The sequence below is a fragment of the Dromiciops gliroides genome, chromosome 6, assembly GCF_019393635.1.
Source record: "Dromiciops gliroides isolate mDroGli1 chromosome 6, mDroGli1.pri, whole genome shotgun sequence".
In the NCBI taxonomy this organism is placed as follows: Eukaryota; Metazoa; Chordata; class Mammalia; order Microbiotheria; family Microbiotheriidae; genus Dromiciops; species Dromiciops gliroides.
This window is the reverse complement of record NC_057866.1, coordinates 98,154,783-98,176,358: the sequence shown is the minus strand read 5'-3', so window position 1 is coordinate 98,176,358 and position 21,576 is coordinate 98,154,783. Positions and strand designations below refer to the sequence as shown.

At 41.0% G+C, this 21,576-nt stretch overlaps 1 pseudogene; it reads right to left on the bottom strand.

Moving 5' to 3' along the window:
• Positions 1-19,537: 19,537 nt before the first annotated feature.
• On the bottom strand, positions 19,538-20,205 carry LOC122732963 (annotated as a pseudogene).
• Between the last annotated feature and the right edge of the window lie 1,371 nt (positions 20,206-21,576).

The window sequence follows — 21,576 nt, the reverse complement described above, 5'->3', positions numbered from 1 at the left end:
AAGAGTTCCTACTTCGAAGGAGTTTACATTCTAATCAAGGAGACAACAAGGGCATGAAAATATATACAGCACAAACATAAAATGGATAAATACAAACATATACCATGTAGCTAAATACAAGCCAGTGTGGGCGAGAGGATGCCAGAATTTGGGGGATCATGAAAAAATGGTGTTTCAGGTTCATCTTAAAGGAAGAAAGGGATACTAAGGCAAAGTAGAAGAAAGGCATTCCAGGCATGAAAGATTGCCATGGCAGAGACAAGGAGACCGGACATAGAGTTTCATCTGTGAGAAACCAAGAGAAAACCAGTATAGCTAAGCTGAAGAATGCGGGATGGGGAGTAATGTTCAATGAAGCTGGAAGAAGAGGTTGAGTCAGGGTGGGAAGGTCTTTAACAGAGTGAAACAGGAGTTGATATTTTTTTAATTTTATTTTTCATTTTTTAAACAGTTATCTAGTTTATTTAGGCACAAGCCTGTGAAAAGTCGATGCCACAGCACAACACTTCACGAGTGGAGGGCTCGCCACTTGTCCAAGGGGCCCCGGCTGGGAATGTACTTAACCCCACAGCCACCAGGAATGAGACACTTCTCAGCTATCATATCCTCAAAAGGCAAGAACCACTAGAGCTGATTGAGTAGGAGATTCACACGGTCAGATCTGTGTTTAAAGAAAATTACCTTAGCAGCAATGTATAGGTTAGACTGGAAGCAAGGAGAGCAATTAGGAGGTTATTGCAATCCTCTAGGCAAATGGTAATAGGGAACTGAATGAAGGTGATGACTATATGAATGGAGAGAAGGAGGTCAGATGCAAGAGATGTTGTGAAGGTAGAAATGACAAAGCTGGGCAACTTGTGTGCTGAGGAAGAATGTAAAATTTAGGATAATGCCAAAGTAAAAAACCTGGAAGACTGGAAGAATGGCATGCCTTCAACATAAGTTGTGAAATTTGGAAGAATGGAGGGTTTGGGAGGAATGACATTTTTGTATTGTCAAGTTTAAGATGTCTTCAGGATATCCAGTTTGAAACATTCAGTAGGCAGTTGGTGAAGCAAGACTAAAATCTGGGGGAGAGACTGAGGGTGGATTTACAAATCTTCAATTATAATTCATGTTCATAGTTGATGAGAGAGTATGCATAGAGAGAGAAGACCACCCAGAATAGAACCTTGTGGATACCCTGAAGTTAGGGAGCTTGATATGGATGATGTACCCCAAAGGAGACTGACACAATGTGGTCATACAGGTAGGAGGTTAAACAGGAGAGATTAGTGTTACAAAAACCCATAGGAGAGAGAGAGTATCCAAGAGGAGAGGGTGTCAGCAATGTAAAATACAACAGAGAGGATGAAGAATTTTAGGACTGAGAAAATATCATTAGATTTGACAGTGAAGAGATCATTGGTAATTCTTGAGAGAACAGTTTCAGTTGAATGAGGAGACTGGAAGTCAGATTCCAAAGAGCTGAAAAGTGAGAAGAGAAATGAGAGCAGGAAATGTAGAAAGTTTTTTTTTTTTTTAAGGAGTTTGGCTAACAAACAGAGGATAAATGTTGGATGATGCCTTCATAGGGTGGTAGAAGGTATTTTTTTCTTTTTTCTTTTTTTGGTAGAAGGTATTTTTGAAGGTTTTTTTTAAGGATCTGGGAGACAACATATTTGAAAACAAAAGGGAACCAGTTGATAGGAAGACGTTGAAGATTTTGAGAATGCCAGTGACTGAGGCTGATTCCTGTTGGAGAAGGGAGGAGAAGATAGAATGCACATATAGAGGTTGGCATTGGCATCTAAAAGAGTCAAGGATTGGGGAAAAGGAGCAGAGAGTAGAAAATGATGCCAAGGGATTTTGGGGGGGCGGGGCAATGAGGATTAAGTGACTTGCCCAGGGTCACACAGCTAGTGTCAAGTATCTGAGGTCGGATTTGAACTCAGGTCCTCCTGAATCCAGGGCCAGTGCTTTATGCACTGTGCCACCTAGCTGCCCCCTATGCCAAGAAATTTTCAGATAAAGAGAATTGGAGAAGGGGGAGTCTGCTTCAAATGGTCTCAATTTTTCCAATAGAATAAAATTCCCTTATCCCATTCAGATCCTTGGAAACAACTATCCCTTTTCCTTAAATCTTCTCCTCTCCAGATTCAACATTCCCACAGATCCCACACAATTAATCATCATGTGGCCATGCTGTTCAGTCATATATGAAATAACAGGCTCATAGATCTAAAGCTAGAAGCTTTTGCCTAGGTTATCTGCCCCAACCTCCCTAATTTTACAAGTGAAGAAACTGAGTTCCCAGAAGCTGAGTGACTTGCCCAGGATCTCATGAGCAGTAAGTGGCAGAATTATGACCTGAACTCTGGTCCTCTGACTCTATAGTCAGTGATTTTTCCATCATACCTCCTTACTTTCTCTTGCTATCTTGGTTACAATCCCCTATGACAATATTCTTTCTGGCAGCTTGGTGAATGAAGCCTATGGACCCTTTCTCAAATGTTTTTAAATGCATAAAATACATAATGTTACAAAGAAACTTTATATTGACATAGAGTTATTAAAATATTTTTTAAAAATAAGTTCCCTGACCCCTGGCTATGAATCCTTGATAGAAGTTTGTCAATTTGACATTATTCCCTCCTAATGGCTCCCAGGAGCCATTAAAAGTGCGTTGGATTTGGAGTTGGGGTGGTGAGTTTCATTTCTGTCTATGCTACTGTGTGATTTGGGGGAAGGTCCCTGACCTCTATAAGCCTCTGCATCCCCATTTCTAAAATCAAAGGGATTGGACTAGTTAATCTCTGAGGTTCCTTCCAGGAACCAAAGTCTACCATCCAAGAGAATATCCCTTTATGGTTCCCCACTCCCTAATTTGCTCATCAACCAACTGATTTTATAAAGGTAAGATCTTGTAGCCATTTGATGAAAATATCCACCTGCCAAACCTGCAAGCTTTCCGAGCTGTAGGCTGGAGTACTAGCTTGGCCTTCCTTTCTTACTACCTCCTTCCCTCTGGCCCTCCAACTGTCTCCTCCCCGGGCTGTTTTTTTCCTTTCTTTTTTTTTTTTTTGTTATCAGGCTGCCATCATCACTGATTTGGAAGTGTAGAAAATAGTATTATAAGGGAACAGATGCGAACAAAAGGGGTGAAATTGAATGTATTAGTATTCAGTGGCCTCTCTTTGATTACCTCTGACTGGAAAATGTTTGGAAACCACCAGGGTCCCCTCAAGTGTTATGATTTGGTAAATTCAGCCCTCGTGAGCTGGGACCCAGGCTCCCTTATTGAAATTGAATTGATATTTTGTAAACTTCATTTGTGAATAATGTGATCTGACAGGGACAAATGTGACGGAGAATTGTTTTCAAACCTCCTCCAAATGAAACTTATTATTGGGTAAATACGGATTTCTTTGTCTCTTTCCTCTCCCTTTCTCTCTATCCTGGGTGTCTTCATGGCCTGAATATGTATCAACTTTTCTGAGGTAATTGAATTGATGCAATCATGTGTGGGCACGAGAATAAATTCCCGATTCCGGGGAGAGATTGGAAAAGAAAGAGAGGGAGTGGGGTGGTGGCTGTGGATGTCTCCTCCAGCTTGGGGCCTGGTAGGTCAGGCAGCTATCTCAGGTTGGGAGATGGGCGGAAGCTCTTCTCTGATTACCAGGCTGGGGCCATTCCCTGGCTCAATAAGAGGCCCCTGCTATAATGCCAGTTTCCAATTTTGCTGGCCGGCAGCAGGCCTCAGATGTCTTACATATTCATTTCCCTTTGCAGAAAATTTGCCGGGCTTTAGCTCAAATTCAGTTAGCGGGATTGATGAAAGTGGCGAGAGGAGACGACGGATACTGATTCTGCCTTTTCACCTTTGATTAGTTCAACCGGTGAATTATTCCTGCCCTGTCAGAGCACCATTAAGGAAGCTAGGGCCAAGGTTGCAAGTTCACACTTTCTGATGTCACGGAGACAAAATAGGTTGAGCCATGATTGGTCTGACAGAGACCTAGGATTATTTCAATGCTGGGTGGCATTATTCTAACAGGTCAAACCTCAGCAAACAGAAGAAGAGAGAGAAAGAGGGAGACAGAGGAGAGAGAGAGAGAGAGAGAGAGAGAGAGAGAGAGAGAGAGAGAGAGAGAGAGAGAGAGAGAGAGAGAGAGAGGCCAGTTTGAGAGTGAGAGGAAAAAGCCATCTTCTCCCGTATTATAATGACAGTCAGCACTGGAGAGTGGAAAGCTCCTTGGATTTGGAATCCAAAGAGAACTATTCAAGTCTTCATTGTTTTACTTACTAGCTCTGTGACCTACAGCCAGCAAGTCACTTACCTTTTCTGAGCCTCAGTCCCCTTATCCATTAAAATGGGGGTGATAGTTTTCCCGTGGGCAGTCCAGTGTTGTAGAGGGCAGATCTTGGAGTAAGGTTTAGAGTAAGTTCAAGTCTTGTCTCTGACACTTACTGGCTGTGTAACTCTGCACAAGTCACTTCAGCTGCCAGTGCCTCAGACTCTAAGTCTCAGAGAAAGTGTCTACCTGCTACTGACTGGAATTTCCTTGCTGGGAGTTTCCTATAGCAATGAAATCACAAGTTTGTTTTCAATCTAAATCTTTCAACTACCAATGTTGTTGTGTAGAAAGTGTTTTTGCAAACCTTCAAAAGTTATTAAAATGGCAGTTGTTGTACCTGGCAAAGCTCTGGCCATGCTTGCCCATTAATCAACTAGCATACATTAAACTCGTATATTATGCTAGTCACTGTCCGAGGTGCAAAATGATAGTCTCTACCCTTAAGAAACCAGACATTAACGAGAGAGAGCCAGAGAGAGAGAGTGACCCTAACTTCACATTTAGCACAGGCACCCATAGTTCATATGTTAATCATGTTGGAGGGAGAGGACTTACAAGAATTATATCTCAGAGTAGGAAGGGATCTATCAGTACCTAAGCACCCCTTTACAACCTTTTAATAACAATAGCCAACATTTATATAAAGTTTAAGGTCTGTAAAGTATTTTTCACATATCTCATCTGTCAGTTAGTCAAACAGCATTTATTAAGCACCCATGATTTGCCAGGCACTGTGATAAGCCCTGGTTGAGGATACAAAGAAGGGAAGAGACTGTCCATGCTCTTGAGTAGCTCATAATCTAATGGTGATGATAGGGGAGCAATATGCAAACAGCAATGTACATACAAAATAGAGACAGGATAAACTGGGGGTAAACTCAGAGGGAAAGCACTAAGATTAAGAAGTACTGGCAAAGGCTTCTTGTGGAAGGTAGGACTTTAACGAAGAACTAAAGGGAGCCAGGGAATCTAGGAGGGGGAGACAAGAAGAGAGTAAATTCTAGGCATGGTGAACAGCCTATAAAAATAGAATCTGCAGGTAGAAGGTCTTTTTCAAGGAACATAAAGAAGGTCAAGTGTCACTGGATCACAAAGTATTAGGAGTGGAGAAATATGTAAGAAGACTGAAAAGGTAAGAAGGAGATCAATTATAGAGGGTTTGACAAGTGAAATGGAAAATTTTGTTTGATCCCAGAAAGAATAGGGAGCTACTGGAGTTTATTGAATGGGAAGAGGAAGGTCTGCACTGTGTGATGTGGTTAGACCTGCATTTTAGGAAGATCAATTTGACAACTAAGTGTGGATGTTCACACAATCCTGTGAACTAGGTGCTATTATTATCCCAATTTTATAGTCAGGAAGCCAAGGCTGAGTGTGACAGAGTCACAGAGCTAGTGAGCATCTAAAGAGGATTTGAATTCAGGTCTTCCTGATCCCTAGTCCATTATTTATTGACTATCCCACCTCCCTACCCTTCATCAACATGGGGCCATCCAGCCCTTTTTAATTTTTAAAAAAAATTTTCTTTCTTTCTTTCTTTTTAGTGAGGCAATTGGGGTTAAGTGACTTGCCCAGGGTCACACAGCTAGTAAGTGTCAAGTGTCTGAGGCTGGATTTGAACTCAGGTCCTCCTGAATCCAGGGCCGATGCTCTACTGAACCACCTAGCTGCCCCGACAGCCCTTTTTAAAAATAGCTCCAGTGTGGTTGCTCCCTAAACATATGCATTCTACTTTGAGGGTAACTGATTGCTATTAAACCTTTCCTTCTGTTGAACTTGAGTCTTCCTCTCTGAAACTTCTACCCAATTTAATCCATTCAAGAAACATTTCTTAAGTGCCAACCATATGCAGAGACCTAAGCTAGATGCTAGGAAAGTTTAGCTAAGGTATAGTCCCTGATCTCCTAGATAGGAGGTGTGGATTCAGAGATACAAAGTGAAAATTGCTAAGTGCATTAGAGAAGGGCAATGTGGTATATGAGGTAATGACGATAGTTGATGGTGATTGTGATAATGGTGGTGGTGATGAAGATCATGATAGTGGTGGTGATGATATTATTGTATTCATTATAATAATGATGGTCATTATGACAATGATAATGATGCTACTTGTGATGGTAATTGTAGTATATGATGGTGATGCGGTAGAGATAATGAAATTGATGATATACTTGATGACAAAAATGATGGTCATGGTGTCTCTGTTCACACTGATGTTCCAGACAAATTCAGCTGAAGCACAACTTGAAGTCAACAAGGTTAAGATGGCCAAACAGTTTTTTTATCAAGAGATTTCCCTTTGACTTAGGTTCTTGTCTTTGGGAGGCAATGTGGTAGAGTAGAAAGAGTGTAAGGCAGTAGACTTGGTTACAAGCCCAGGTTATGACATAAATTTCAATGTGAACTCATGTAAAACTTCCCTTCCTTGGCCTTTGATTTCTCTCTTTGTAAAATATATGACTCTAACTAAGTTCTCACCCAGTTTTGATACTGGATGATTCTATGCTGGGGTAGTGGGTAAAATTGATTTAACAAGTATGGCAAACCCAACCAGAGTTATTCTTGATAAGAAAGTAGTTGGAGAACCACATAAAGTTTAGGGATAAACCTTGAAATCCTCCATCATTCAGTGATTGTATGGATAACAACTTACTGGGATGCTATAGAAAGAATTCCTGTTCATATATAGTTTGGATGAAATGATCCCTGAGATTCCTTCTAATTCTTGCCTTCAAGCACTCCCACCTATTCCCATCAGAGTTTACAACTTCCCCAGAGCCCAAGGAAGCAGGACCACTCACTCCCAGGTCTACCCATCAAAATGTTTCCTTGGGTTTTTGGTTCCACAAAATTGTCTTTGGGCCAAGTGCTGATGCCCATGGCTCCATGTAAATTCATCCTTGGTTTTCACCATGATGGATGTGCTGAGAGAGTTCCTTTTGGTAAGCAGAGTTCTTCTTTCCTCACTGTGCATCATGTCTCCAACCTATAGAAGTCCATCCTCTGGTTTCTTGTGTACAGAGACCACTAAAACTGCCAACCAATTATAATGAGATCTGTCTTCCTTGCCTCTGAAAATTACATTGATTTCACATCCATCCTGCAAGTTTCTCAGTCAAAATATTAGGCACCAGGGGCATCATTATATAAGTTATTTATTTGTAGATTTCCCCCCAAAAGTATATCCTTTGATTCCAGGAATGGTGAATATTCTCTGAGGCTTACGACTCAGCATGCTAACTCTTCTGGACAGGACAAATGCATGTCTCTGTTATAAATGGTCTCCACTTTCACTTCATGGCTTAGAGCTGAATAAACACAGACTCTGTGAATTGGACTCAATAGCTCTATTTATACTGTATTTGCTTAGTGTCTGACATAAATCTCTGGTGCTTTTGATTGACTGTGCCCAGGCCTGAGCAAGATTAAAATAATGAGAGGTTTGTTAACGGATCTGCCACTCTTTCCCCTAAGCCCGTTTAACTTAATCGGCAGTGCCCTGGTGAAGATGAGCCTTTTATTTGTTATACATACATTTTATAAAAGAGAGATGTTCCGAGGCAAGGGGGGTCATTTTTCACACCCCACCTCGAGATAGGAAGTAATTAAAAACAAGGCGGAAAACTGATTCTGAAAGAAGGCGGCAGCCATTGTTTAGTGTTAGAGAGAACTGTACAAAAAAGATCATTAAATTCCATTCATCACTTTAAATTGATGCAAGAGGCTGGTCCCCACCCCACCCAGAGCAGAGCTGAAGTGCAAACCACACGAAATCTGTCTCACTGACTTGGGAAACACAATATTTAGTAAGTTGGAGAATAATATGCTAGATAGGGAGATAGTGCAATACATTGAGAACACTGAATTTGGAATCAGAGGATCTGAGCTTGAATCTCAGCTTGGCCACTTTATTAGTTATGTGACTTTGATTAAGTCTCAAACTTTCTGGGTTTAAGTGACGCTCTGGGCTTTAGGTCCTTATCAATAAAAAAAGAAGTTGGATTAAGATGATCCTTCTAGCCTTAAATCTTTGTTCCTATGATATGGGGAAAAAAACTATGCCATAAGGAGCTCTGGCACATAATGATTGTTTGAAAAAATACTGAGGCACAAGAGTGTCAGGGGAATGTGGTAGGAAAAGGGTGTGGAGGCAGGGGACTTGGCGTTCGTTCACTGTGGCAGGTTTCTTGTGTTCCCTGGGTTTTTGCAAATGGATTTCCTCATCTATAAAATTAGAAAGTCGAATTAGAGGATGTTGAATGTCCCTTCCATTTCCAAAATGGCCTTCCTTCCTTTTTTCCTTCCTTCCTGCTATTCATCTATCCATTCCCTCCCTTTCTTCATTTGTAAGAGAGGATACAAAACCCTTCTGTCTCCTTCAGATGGAGGAATCAATGAAGTGATGTGTATGAAAGTGCTCTATAGACCTCTAAAGTGATATATAAATGTGAACTGTCATCATTGATACTCTTATCTCCTAGTAGACACATTCATAGGTAAAATCAACACTTTCCTATGATCCAGAAATGGTTCTGTGGTTTTGTGGCTACCCAGCACATACCGATTTGGAGAAGAGGAACCATCTTAACTAGTCATGGAAAGTGTCATCTAAGCTGCCCTGTGGGTAGGCGAGTGTAGACCTGGCCTTCCCATCACACCTGAACCCTGATCCCCTTTTAAAATCCTCCAGCTGAGAGCTGCAAGCACTCGGCATTTTTCCTTTTTTTGTGCTGCATTATCAATTGGGAAACTAATGACTTAGGAAATTGTGAGATAATAAAAGATTTTTAAAGTGCACTTTAAGCTGGAACTTTATGCTCAATATTTTGACCGTGCAGTGAAGATACTTGAGAAGCTCAGTGGGGCTTTGGAAGAGACTTGGGGCCACTTGCTATAACAGCTGAACAGTCTGTGAGCACGTGCAGTTGGATGCTAATTAACTGATTTGAGCACAGCTATTTCCTCCAGGCATCAAGAGGATACAATGATTACGGCCATAAAAATTGACTTCTGTTTGTTACACACAGTTCTACCGAAGTCATAAAAATTATCCCCAGCCTTCATGAGGGCATGTCCCTACAAACCTCCATTAACTTACCACCTTGTCATAAAATTTTAATTGCTTATTGACTTGGCCACAGTATTTGGCTCCACCAGCACCACTGGACACTGAGCTTGAAGCCTAGAGAAATGTGGAACCGGCCATTTCTGGAGCGATTTTTCCATGTGCAGGATGCTGGTGCCACTCATGAGTGCCAACAGATTGGGTTCCAGGCCACTGGGATGTCTGTATGCCCAAGGTCCCATTAGCAGTAATGGGGAGGTGGATACATGTGCTGAAGAGAGAATTGACTTAATAGTTTGTTCATTAGCAGGATAAACAACTAGTTTATCTTATTAACCCATTTAATTTCCAGCTTAGTCTCTGGAGTTTTATAATATATTAGTGGAATAGTTAGCAATGAGGGAGGAGAGCTATTTGCTTAAAATGGATCCTATTAAAGCTCCCTGCGGCCTTCGGAAATAGGTGAGGCATGGTGGGATAATTCTAGGAAACGGCATTAACTGCTGCATGGCACAGAGTATGGGACTGCAGGGCTGGGGAGTTTTTGCACAGGTGGCCAGACTGAACAAGTTGTCTAATCTAACTTTCCTTCAATTCTCCCCCTATAGAGTTAACTGTATGGAAAATATGGAGTGGATAGGGAGATAGATGAAAAGAGAAGACTTAGTTTGGGAAATTGGCTCTTCCACCAACTACTTGTGTGACTTTGGGCAACCTAATTCAATATTTATTTATTAAACACCTACTATGTGCAAGCTAGTACCCACTTTTCCCTTATCTCCCCTCCTTCCATTTTCCTTCTCCTTTCTTCCTTCTCTCTCATTTTTAATCTTCTTTTTCCTTTCTTATATCCCAATTAACATTCTTATTTATGCCTTTTTTTAAAAACATCAGGATGATTTCCCAATATATTATCCCCACCACCACAGGGCAACTGTGTGACTCAGTAGATAAAGTACTTGACCTGAAGTCAGGAATACCTGAATTCAAATCTGACTTCAGATGCTTAGGAGTCTAGTGACCCTGGGATAGTCACTTAACTTGTTTGCTTCAGTTTCCTCATCTATAAAGACAATAATAGCACCTACCTCTCAGGGTTGTTGTGAGGATCAAATGAAATGATAATTGCAAAGCACTTTGCACAGTGCCCGGCACATAGGAAATACTATATCAATGTTAGTTATTGACATTGTTGTTGTTGTTGTTATTATTAGCATCATCACCATCATCGCATTCACTCATTCAATAGTCATTATTAGGTACTTACAGAGAAGCAGTGTGGTTTAGTGGATAAAGAGATGATCTCAAAGCCAGAAAGTCTTGATTCTGACACACGTTGGTTATGGGACTTTAAAGGCACCTCATCTTTCACTGTTTTCGGCAACCCTCTAAGACCCTAAGTTGCAGAGCTTCTTCAACTGGAAGTTCCCACTACTAATACAATTGTAAAGTCTAGCTGCTACCCCCTATAATCCTGAGTTCACACCTTTAAAACATTTAAGGCTACAACGAATGTTCAGAGAGTGCAAATATTAACTCTTCTTCCCTAGGACCTCAGAGGGTCCTGTGTTGGCATCTCTCTTAAGCACTTAGCCTGTATTATTGTGTGTTGTAGCTATCTGCAATTGTGTGTTATCTCCATACTTGGCTAGAAGCTCCATGAAAGCAGGAACTATGTCATCTAAACTTTGCATCTCCCATATTGCCAAGCAGGGGTTTCTCTCTGTGGTTTAATAAATGGTTGTTGAATTGAGTCATTGAATTATCCCCATTTTACAGATGAAGAAGCTGAGACCCCAAAAGTATAAGTAACTACTCATAAGTCACAGTCAAAACTTGAACCCAGGCCTTCTGACTTTGAATGTGGTCCACTTTCCATACCATCCCATGCCCCCAGTGCACCATACCATATACAGGAAGAGATGCAATGGCAATGAAAGCATAAGCTTTGGCCTCCTGGAGCACATAATCTAGCAAGGAGTGATGGAAGACAAATTTTTAGCAATACTACCATGGTAACTTGGAGCAGCTAGGTAGCACAGTGGATAGAGCTGGAGTCAGGAAGACCTGAGTTCAAATCCAGCCTCAGACCCTTACTAGCTATAATCAGGTAGTAAGGATTGTGAGGATCAAATGAGATAATATTTGTAAAGCACTCAACACAGTATCTGGCACATAGTAGATTATTATTTGATCCAACAATAGAACATGTTTCTGTTATCCAAGGACTGGCTAAGTTAAGTACTGAAAAGCTCAGCACCAGAAAGCTGACCATAGCTAAAGAATCACAGCATGATAGAGGTGAAAGGAACCTAAGACACCAGCTAGTCTAACCCTCTTATTTTAAGGATGAGGAAACTGAGACCCACAGAGATTTTGCCTAATGTCAGTCATATAACTAACAAGAAGATGGTACAAAACAGAACAGAATGATAGTTTGGGGTAGGGGTGGGGGCAGCTAGATGGTGCAGTGGATAAAGCACCAGCCCTGGATTCAGGAGGACCTGAGTTCAAACCCGGCTTCAGACACTTGACACTTACTAGCTGTGTGACCCTGGACAAGTCACTTAACCCTCATTGCCCTGGGTGGGGGGGAAGAGAAAGAGTTTGGGGGGTGGGATGGGGCAGGGCACAAAGTACTGTGTAAAGTCAGAGGAAGAAGGGAAATTTCTAACTGGGAAGAGCCATGGAAGGACTTCATGGAGGCAACTAGGTGGCGCAGTGGATAAAGCACCAGCCCTGGATTCAGGAGGACCTGAGTTCAGATCTAGCCTCAGACACTTTGACACTTACTAGCCATGTATGCCTGGGCAAGTCACATAACCCTCATTGCCCCACAAAACAACAACAACAACTTCATGGAAGAGGTGGCATTTGGGCTGGTCCTTGTGGGCTAGAGATGATTTTTTAAAAACTCCCAGCTTCTGACACTGTACCTAGACAATATTCCATCTACCATGCTTCCTAATTAAATCCCTGATATCCACCCACCCTCCCCAACTATCTCTCTCTCAGGGCTGCATTCAAGCCCCATGAATAGTTCCCTAAAGCCAAATCTATACTTTTTATTGTTATGTGAATATTCTGTTGGAACGAGATATTACACTTTTACTTCCCATTCAATAAATATCCAGGGCGTTCAGCAGAGCAGTGCGTATTAGCCTGTCAAAGCCTGAATTTATGGCTAAAATAGTGCAATATCAATAGCCGTATGGATCAAAAATGCATAAATATTAAAGTTCTTTGGCCAGGGAAACTGTCCAAACTCCCAGCCGCTTGTAAAATTTACTAAGTTCTATCTTGTTTGTTCATTACTAAAGCTGATTTCAAAGGTCAAACAATTTATGATCTTGGGAGCCTTTTAATTTGATGGTTTTTTTAGACTCCTGATTTCTGGATTTCCATCAATGGTGCTGCCGTCCTTCTAGGCACCAGGCATGTAGGCTCTTGTCCCTCCCCATCCCAGTCTTTCCATCCAATCAATTACCAAGTCATGCTGATTCCATCTCTAAAACAATCCTCACAGCATTCCCCTGCTTTCCACAACCACTGCCACTGTCTCTATTCAGGTTCTGATCTGTCTTGCCTGGACAATTGTAACAGCCTCCTAACTGGTCTTCTGGCCTCCACTCTCTCTACCATCCACCCTTCACACTCACTGTCTCAGTGATCTTCCTTGAGCTCCACTCAGACCAGATCATTCTCCTGTTCAAGAACTGTCCATGACTCTGACAAGTAAAATCTAATATATAGATATAACCTATATCAGATTACCTGCTGTCTAGGGGAGGGGGGAGGGAGGGGAGGGAGGGAGAAAAATCTGAAATTGTAAAGCATGTATAAACAAAAGTTGAGAACTATCTTTACATGTAACGGAAAAAATAAAATATCTCATAAAAAAAAGAAAATGAATGTTGAAAACTACCCTTACATGTAAATGGAAAATAAAATAAATGTTTGTTGAGAAAAAAAAAATCTAAAGTCTTTGGCCTAGCATTTGAGGCTTTCCATAATATGTCCTCCCCTTAACACTTCCTTCTTTTCCCCTTAACTCTCCTCCACTCACTGTTTTTTGTTTTGTATTTTGTTTGTTTTTTCGGGGCAATGAGGGTTAAGTGACTTGCCCAGGGTCACACAGCTAGTAAGTGTCAAGTGTCTGAGGCTAGATTTGAACTCAGGTCCTCCTGAATCCAGGGTGTGCTTTATCTACTGTGCCACCTAGCTGTCCCAAATGGTTAAATTTCTGTCGTGGTTTTTGTATACCTGTCTTTTCTTGGGTGTTCTGTCTGATTTCATCTTTGTATCTACAGTTTCTTCCATGGAGTGTCAACTAACATTTAATAAGTGCCTTTATGGGCCAAGAACAGTGAGGATATCAATAAAGTAAAAAAAGAGATTCACTTCTCTTAAGTTGATCATAGACTAATGGGTGAGACAACATACAAAAAACTATGTACATGCAAGACATAGCAAGGATGAATTGTGGCTAGACTCAGAGGGAAGGCACTAGGGGTATTGGGAAAGGCTTCTTACAAAAGTGGGACTTTAGGTAAGATTTTAAGACAGCCAGGAAAACTAGGAGGTAGAGATGAGGAGGGAGAGAGTTCTATGCATGGGATACAGCCAGTTAAACACTCAGAGTTATGTGGGAGTGTCTTGTGTGAAGAAAATTGAGGAGTCACTGGATGGAAGAGTATGTGGGGGTACCAGGTATGAGGTGTAAAAAGACTGGAAATGTAGGAAGGAGCCAGGTTACAAAGGGCTTTTAAAACCAGAGGATTTTGTATTTGATCCCAGAGGCACCAGGGAGAGATGATGGTTTATTGAATGGTGGAGGGGACAGGAGTGACATAGTTAGACATGCACTTCAGGTATGGACTGTCCAGGGTCTTGCTAGGTGTAATTGGAAGAGCCCTGAATCTGACATCAGTAAACCTGGGTTCTAATACCAGTTTGGCTACTAATTAGCCATATGGCCTTAGGGGGCCTCTCTGGACTTTAGTTTTCTCTCCCATAAGCTTAAATAGTTGGCACTAGATGTTCTTAAAGGTACTTTCTAACTCTAAAAATCCTGTGAATCTTAGGAGCCCATCATTAGCCTACAAACTAAACTGAATTGAACAGGATGGAGAATGAGAAGTGGCTTCCCTTCAGCTGATGAGCACAGGAACAGATCCTCGTTACCTGCCTAAGAAGACAGCTGGAGATGAAGGTTCCGGCCGACTGTCTCCCTGAACGATGCCAGCTCCCCTGGCAGTTCATTTAGGGAGTGTCATGGTACTGGAGGTTTTAAAGGGGTTAATGAGGTATTTATTCCATTATTGTTATTGGAAATTACAGTGTCTGGAATACTTACACAGGGAGATTAAAGAGAGATGCCTTCACCCACTTTCCAGAGTCTGATAGGCCATTATTTTCTGGTTCATAACACAAAATAGTACTTTTCATCAAGAAACTCATATTCTCCCGATGATTCAAAAATTCACAGAGCAAAACCAATGCCAAGTATGACGTTCCCAATACTTTGTTTTTTAACCCCAAACAAGTTTCAGTGTAAAGGTTTGAACTCCATCTTGGAAGTCTCTTCCTGTTTTAATGTTTGATTCTGTGAAATGGAAAGTGGGGGTGCAAGAGGGATGCAGGGAAGGTCTGATCCTGAGGATTTCTGTTTACTGGTTACAGGGGCCAGAAGCATCATCTCTCTGTACTCCATTTCCACCTCCAATAAATGAGGGATTGGACTAGATGGTGGCTAAGGTCTTTCCATTTCTGATGTTCTCTGACACTGTTTCCATAGCTCTCCAAATAAAAGATTCTGTAATTCAGTGATTCGGTTACTCTGGGACCCTATAATTCAATGAGACCAGGAATAAAATTCTACAATTTTAAGATGAGAAACTTTTATAATTTTAAAATTCCAAGATACTCAATCTATCATTCTAAGATCCTTTGATTCTATGATCACACAATTCAATGATTGGATTAGTCCAAGATTCTATTGATTCTAAGGTACTTTAATTCAGTGATTTCATGGCTATCATTTAAAGAGAATTATATGCCATCATATAATTCAGTGAGTCCATGATTTTGAGAGTCTAAGATTCTGTAAGTTTATGCTTCTGTCTGTCATTCTAAGATTCTTATTCTAAGACTAATTCAGTGGTTTTCTAATTTTAAGATTCTAAGATTCTCTAACTCAAGGACTGTAATTGTAAGACTCTGATTCTAAAATCCCGTAATTCAGTGATTCTCTCATCTTAGGATTTTATAGGTGTATCATTTTAGGATTCTAAGGTTTGCAATCATTGGATTATTCTAAGATTCTATGGTCTGAAAGAGAGAAGGATGGAGGAGGAGGAGAGCGGGGCACAGTGGTTAATGCGTAGGCTTTAACAGGAAGCCTCAAAGAAAATCAAATATCATAAATACAATAATTGGAAAGTCAGGGTTACTTGTACTTAGATGATACTGATATATAGCGTATCAGGCCTGGAAGGTTTTCAAATGACCTTCTACACAGTGCAAAAAAAAAATATCGACCTTGTTTCTTTCTTTGAGAGAAAAAAAGAAATGAAAGCTATTTCTACATAGGCAAAAAGAAGTAGATGATTCAGGCAATTATTAAAATCACTCAGGCACAATGAAGTAGGGAATTGAGGCAATTATCCAGATAATTTAGGTCTCTCACAATGCTTTTGCCTGAACCATCCAGATAATTGAGGCTAAAGTGGGTGTTTTATCTGAATTATCTGAATAATTGATTGCCTCAATCCTCTATATTATGTTACTTGTGTAGACGAAGCCATAGGTGTTTTTTTTTTTCCTTTTCAAAGTCCCTTAGGTCCATTTCAAAATTAGATAAGACATTCATTTAGCAACCACCTATTAAATACCTGCTGTGTGCAAAGTTCTGATGGAATGATATTAAAAACAAATACATGATTCCTACACTTATGGAATTTCTTTTCAACCATGCATTAAAATCCCAAATCATCTACATATGAAACTGCTGGGATACATGGATCTGTTACCAGCAGGTAGATAGTTTACACAAAAAGTCTATAGCAAGCTAAGAAAGGCATCTTTAGTCATAGAATCCTTGCAGAAGGCAGTACTTAGTTTTAAGCAAGCCCCCATAGGAAGCCCAACTCAATGTGGTCATTGGTCTCAAAGATAATTCACATAAGAGATAAGAATTTTCATTATGGTGCAGTGGTATTCCACTTTTTGAATTGGAGAACTATTGTATTGGAGGCAGAAGACCTCATTTCAAATCCCACCCTCTTAGTCACTGCATATGTGACCTTTGACAAGTCACTCAACTCTCTGGGTCTCTGTTTCCTCATCTTTAAAATGGGGGAGTTGGACTAAATGATCTACAAGGTTTCTCCTAGTCCTAAAACCATGAGCATATGATCTTTTGAAAATGAAGGTATCTTAGATTCCCAAACTGTCAGAACCAGGAGGGATCTTGGAACACAAAAAGTCAGAGTTGGAAGAGACTTTAGAAATCCTTATACCTAATTTTTCAATTTAGACAGATGGAGAAACTTAAAATCTAGGAAATGGAAGGGAATTGCCCAAGGTCATACAGCAAGTTAGATTTTATTCCCTTCCCTAACACCACACCGCCAAGGGCACAAGATGCTTCCCTTTCAGAAAATCAAGCTTAACATTCACATGTGTGAGTATATATGGACCGATATTACACTTGTCAAAAAAGTTGCTCTTGGAGACATCCCTGGTTTTTTCATTTATAAAGTCGAGAGAGGTTATAAATCAGAAAAGTATTTATAGAAGATACACAGCTAGCAATAACAGTTTGGAGTGGCCAGTGCGTCTGTGTGACTATTTCATCTTCCACGGTAACTTAAACACAAGAAAAAAAGCTTTTACAGTTCAGGGGCGCTGCTGCATGGCGAGCTGAGATTGAGTGGGTTTGTAATAATTCATAGACTGCTCACTTTCACTTCTCCACTGCTGAGGAATTACATTCTGCGATTAAAATGGCGCAGGGAATTGGCTGGCAGAGTGTGTCTACTCTTCTGGTCTCAGCAAGAAGATAGAACACTGGGATGTGTGGTTGGCCTTAATGCCAAGGAGTGGAAAGGAGGCACACAGACAAAAGAAGAGACATTGACAGGGTTGCTTCTTTTTCTTTCTTTGTATGTAGGTAACCTCAAACTCCAAGCCTATAGAACCCATGAAGGAGCAAGCACTTTGCATTCATTTCTATCATCTTAGGGTCTGAAGGGCACTTTCTTCATCATAGCCCTAAAGTTAGGGAAGGAAAGCATTGTCTCCATTTGACAGATGAACAAACTGAGAAGCATAGAAATGTCTCAAATCATATAATTGGCACATTTCAGCACTGAATTCTGAGCCCAGGTCAGGCTTTCAGTCAACTATATTCTGTGACCACTGGGGTTTTTAGGACTATCAAAGAAGAGTTGTTAAGATGGTGTTCATTCCTCAAACCCAACTTCTACCTGTCCTTTGAGGGCCAGTTTATGCCCCTGCTCTGGCATAGAACTTTTTCTGGTAGGGTTAGAGAATCGGAGAGTGGGCAGGTAGTAGCATAGGCATATGTAGTAGATAGGGTGCTGGACTTGGAGTAAGAGTTGGAAGAGACCTCAGCAGCCATGTGCTTCAATCCTTATATAAGAGGAATCCCCACTATAACATACCTAAGAGGTTTTCTGCTTGAAGACTCTAAGGATGAAGAACCCACCTCCCCTCAAGGCAGCCTATTCCACTTTGGGACAGCTCCAATTATTACAATGATCTTTCCTCACTTATAGACTAAATTTGTATTTTTTTTCCAACTTCCACCCATTACTTCTAGTTCTACCCTCCAGTGATAGACAGAATATTTTTAAAACCCCTTGCAGAGAACAGTCCTTCTAAATAATTGAAGGAACCTATCACACTCCTCTATGATCTTCTCTTCTCCCAGATAAACAACTCTGGTTCCTTTGGCTGAACATCATATGGAATGAATGCCAGGTCTTTGGTCATTCTGGTTGGCTTCCTATACATGTTTTCTAGTTTATCAGAAACCATGGTGTGTAGAATGGGACATAATACTCCATGTTTAGTTTGCTCAGGTCAAAGCACAGTGGGACCATCACTTCCTCCTTTCTGGAATCTTTTCCCCCTTTTTTTTTTTTTGAGGCAGCTCAAGACCTCATCCACTTTTTTTTCTTTTGGCTGCCATATGTTGATAACATTGAGTCAACATATGCTATATCTTGAATTTGTAGTTGACTAAAACCTTTGGATCTTTTTCAGACAAGCTTATAGCTAACCATGGCGAATCCATCTCATACCCCAGGGATTAAAGTTGGAGAGAAAAGGTAGGGCTACTTTTTTTGGTCCTGCCAAAGACAAGTGGAATGTTATAAACAGCAGCTGCTGGGAAAGATGGCTATCTTTTGTCCTGTAGAACTGTAGTTCTCAAAATTTTACACTATTAAAAATTACTGGGGCAGCTAGGTGGCACAGTGGATAGAGCACTGGCCCTGGATTCAGGAGTACCTGAGTTCAAATCCGACCTCAGACACTTAACATTTACTAGCTGTGTGACCCTGGGCAAGTCACTTAACCCCAATTGCCTCACTAAAAAAACAAACAAACAAAAAATTACTGAGGATTCCAAAATGTTTTTCTTTATGAGGGTTATATCTATTGACATTTACCATATTAAAAATTTAAATGGATAACTTAAAAATATTTATTTCTTAATTCATTTTAAAATAACAATGAAATCTGTATAACCTATATCTGATGGTGATTTACTATCTCAGGAAGGGGAGGGGGGAGGGAGAAATAGAAATTGAAATTCAAAACTTTTATAAAAAAATGTTGAAAATTAACATGTAACTAGTGAATAAAATAAAATATATTAAAATTTTATTTTTTTAGAATTAAAAAACACACCTTTACATAGTTTTAAATCCTATTTTGAAACATAAAAGAAACAAATTCATCATTGATAGCAGAGCCATAGTCCTCTTCTCCGCTCTCCATCGAGAAGGGTAAAGAACGCAATTCCTGCATCCTGTTCCCATGCAGGAAATATGTTGACTACTTAAACTGGTATCCATCCTGGCATTATAAGCATCCAATTGTGCATCTAGTTTTTCTGCAGAAATCTGTTCTTTTGAATTTCTTCCAGTCCCTCTGCCTCGTCCTTGGTTGCCTCCATGACTGCCTCCCCGGCTGCCACCTCCACCACCCAAACCTCCAGAACCACGGTTTCTAGTCATTCCACCTCTATTGACACTCTGTGCAGGTCTTCGTTGTGTATCAACCTGTGTTGTAACAAGCTGAATATTCATAGGGCGACCATCCAAAGGGATACCACTATACTGTTTCATGGCCTTCTGAGCATCTGCTTTTCTCTCAAAGCTCTGGCCAGACCGACCGTAATATACAGCTGCCTTTTTCAGAGTTCCAAATTCAGCAAACAGTTCTTGAATATCCGCGTCCAAGACCCCACAATCCAGATTGGAGACAAGCAATTTCCCACCAGTTTCGACGCCGGCCCCGCCTCCAAAGCTGCTGTCGAACAGGTCGTGTTGCCACTTATCTGGAAGCTGTTTTGGTCGACTGCCCCCGGCGCCTCCACGGGCCATGGCCAGCCTGTTCCTGATGGGTCCCCGGCCTCAGCTCACGCGGGCGGGCTGCAGCCTGTGCGCCCCCACCGCCACGGCCGTCCTGGGCCCCAGCCCGGCCACGGCCCCGCTGACTCCAGTTGAGTTTTATGATGTCGTCCAGGGATGTGTCCATCTTGTCGGCCATGGCGGGCGCGGAATCGGGGCCTTCTAAAATTTTGAAAAATAAAGTTACTTCCATCAAAAAAAATAACAATGCTAAATCTATTACACGTTAACATAAAAAACATATTTTTGTGGAAAAACCCTACATTTTCCAAAACAAAAAATAGTCAGAAGAGTGGCATTTTATATCTTTTTGCAAATCTTTTTAATATCCAGCTTAATAGAAAACAGCTAGATTCTCCCCATAGACAATTATGTATTCTCCTTAAAATAATGTGTAAGAGGGTCTGCTACTGTATTCAGTCTGTTGTGATGTATTATTTTGCTTGTATGTGACAAACATCTGGCCTCACAACAGATATGTGCTTGGAAAAAAGAGCATATTCATAGGCAAATAATTTCTGAGTATTATTATGAAAAAAAGTTTCAGCCTTGATGACCCGCTGAAAATGTCTCAGGAGCTTCTAGAAGTCTGTGGATCCTCCTTTGAGAACTGCTGCCCCAGGTGATTCTCCCACTAGCAAAAATGGCTTCATTAGCCAAATGGGCCATTGCAAAGTCATGCAACCATGGTCCTCCTTGGTGTAAGCAATGCCATTTGACATCTCCAGGGCCACGGTGCAGCCATTATCAGAGCTTCTAAGGCTTGCTGGTAATACAGTTCAGTAAATATTTATGAAGCTTGCCTTGAACTGTATGTGTAAAGCCCTCTATATGAAGCCCTAAATTAAAAGGAATTCTTACAGTTGCATAAGGAGAAAAGTCTCATTGGCCTCCAGCTCCTGTGTCAGGTATTCAAGGTCCTCTACAATTTGCACTATTCTACCTTTCCAGCTTTATTGAGTCCCTTCCATATAATCAAACAAGTAAGCATTTATTAAATACTTATTATGTGCCAAGCATGTGTGTGTATGTATGTGTGTGGGTATAAAACCATTATGGAGAAGGGGTCCACCTTCCTCATCCTCACCATCAACTGCTGAATAACTGCCACCAACCAACAGGCACAGGAGTCCTAAGAGTGGCAGTACCCCCGGATGACTCTTCCTGCTTCTAGTCTAGCCATCATCAGGGAAAGTAGCTTTTGTGGAGATGGGGCCAGTCATCCCTACCCCGACTGCCAACCAACTGCAACTCATGAAATAGGCAACAGTCTTTCTGAAAGGACAAAGCATTCTGAGGGAGAGACAGGAAGCATGTGCCAAGTAAGTCAAACCACCATCACCATCTTGACCACCATCTCCTTTTAGACCCTAATGGAGACAGCCCAGATCCCTGAACCCACAAGCTTTTGGAACAGCAAGACTCTCTGCCCATGTCAAATGGTTCAACCTCAGAAACTGATGAGATTTTATCAGTGGAAATGGCATTTTAAAAGGCATTCCTATCTACA